This window comes from Gymnodraco acuticeps, unplaced genomic scaffold (assembly GCF_902827175.1).
Source record: "Gymnodraco acuticeps unplaced genomic scaffold, fGymAcu1.1, whole genome shotgun sequence".
NCBI classification, from domain to species: Eukaryota; Metazoa; Chordata; class Actinopteri; order Perciformes; family Bathydraconidae; genus Gymnodraco; species Gymnodraco acuticeps.
Genome location: NW_022990512.1, coordinates 396,687 through 399,162, shown reverse-complemented (window position 1 = coordinate 399,162; position 2,476 = coordinate 396,687).

Sequence of the window (2,476 nt, the reverse complement as noted above, 5' to 3'; positions counted from 1 at the left end):
TCTGAGTACTTCTACTCTCAAGTACAAGATCTGAGTACTTGTACTTTTACTCAAGTACAAGATCTGAGTACTTATACTTTTACTCAAGTACAAGATCTGAGTACTTATACTTTTACTTGAGTAACATTTTGAATGCAGTACTTTTACTGTACCAGAGTATTCCTCTGATTTAGAGCCGGAAGTATAAGATGAATATTCTTTGACATATTTACCAGCTGCAGGTTTTTATGGTTTATTTTTAGGATTCTGATATTTTCCTCACACCTGAACACACCACACACACCACCACACCACACACACACACACACACACACACACACACACACACACACACACACACACACACACACACACACACACACACACACGCACGCACGCACACACGAAAACACACACACGCACACACACACACACTTCCTGCCTCTTCTCGGTGCAGCGAGCGGCCACTTCCTGTGGAAACAGCAGCAGCCAATCAGAGCGCAGAAAAACACCTCAACAGGATGACTGAAAGTGAAAATATCTGATGAGATCAGCGCTGCAAAACTACTGAAGTTATGATTTCTTTAATTTAATTTATTTTATGTATTTTGTTCCATTTACTCTCCCTGCCCAATAAATAACATAAAACACATGACATATTGAGGAGATCAGTGTCTCCACGAAGGTGTGATCCACATGTTCTGATGCTCTGAATTACTGATGATGAATCACATTTATATATTATAACATGATATAATACATAACATGTACTTTAGTGCAGGGGTTTCCAAACTACGGCCCTCAGCAGATTAGAAAAATACAATGGTATGTCCCACACCTGAAACGTATGCTTGTCTTTTTGTTGTTTTACTTCTTAAATATATATGTATACACAGTAGTATTCATGTGTTAATGACCCCACTTTTCAAATACACTCAGTCAATTTAAATTGAAATCTTTAAAAAAAAAAAATAAAAATTGATACAAATATCCCAATAACTTATTTCCATAACCAGCTTTAAATAGACCCGTCTTATTTCCCTTTATTGTAATCAATCTGAGGCACCTGTCATAAGCTGCCAGCACTGTTTGTACCACAGTGAAGTAAACCCTCTGGAGAGCTAGCATGCACACTGTTTGTACCACAGTGAAGTAAACCCTCTGGAGAGCTGGCATGCACACTGTTTGTACCACAGTGAAGTAAACCCTCTGGAGAGCTGGCATGCACACTGTTTGTACCACAGTGAAGTAAACCCTCTGGAGAGCTGGCATGCACACTGTTTGTACCACAGTGAAGTAAACCCTCTGGAGAGCTAGCATGCACACTGTTTGTACCACAGTGAAGTAAACCCTCTGGAGAGCTGGCATGCACACTGTTTGTACCACAGTGAAGTAAACCCTCTGGAGAGCTGGCATGCACACTGTTTGTACCACAGTGAAGTAAACCCTCTGGAGAGCTGGCATGCACACTGTTTGTACCACAGTGAAGTAAACCCTCTGGAGAGCTGGCATGCACACTGTTTGTACCACAGTGAAGTAAACCCTCTGGAGAGCTGGCATGCACACTGTTTGTACCACAGTGAAGTAAACCCTCTGGAGAGCTAGCATGCACACTGTTTGTACCACAGTGAAGTAAACCCTCTGGAGAGCTGGCATGCACACTGTTTGTACCACAGTGAAGTAAACCCTCTGGAGAGCTGGCATGCACACTGTTTGTACCACAGTGAAGTAAACCCTCTGGAGAGCTGGCATGCACACTGTTTGTAACTTAAAGTTATTCAAGTACGAGCAATCATTTAACTACATTTGATTGGTTTTGCTAACTTATTACTTAACTTATGAGGCAATATACCTCAGCTCTAGTGAGGCCCAGCCCTCTGTTTCCGGCCCCCTGGTTTAGTTTCTACATTTAAAGAGAACAGTGCACAATATGAAATGTAAAAAGGGTCAGCTGTAGTGTTTGGTTTCTTAATGTATTATTGTGTAACTTCAATATGTCTCCCTGTTATAATCCTGAATATGAGATGCATACACACATTGTTAACAACACACTATTATTGACTGTGGAAATAACATTATATTACTACATTATTAGTTAATGATCACGTCTTTATCACCAAACTCTTCCCAACACATTTAATATCAAATACATATTCCCAAACTCAAGTCTTTGTGATGCTTTAATGTGTCTATCCGATGCCATCATTTTATTTATTTGATTTGATGTTAGTAAAGTGATATCTGACAGGTGAGAGGACGGAGGGGGATGAAGATGACGGGGAGATATATCACAGTGTTTATTTGTGAATTTAATATTTTAAATATATGTTTTAAAGTATATTAGATCTGGGATTAAACTCTGTATTTATTTCAGGATGTCTGACTTGATTAAACCAGGAGCTTTTTATATCAGAGACACTATCTGTAAATGCAAACGTGGTGCAGATTAGAAGCTGTTCACTGGGATCACAAATCAATATGTTATTGTGAGTGTGGA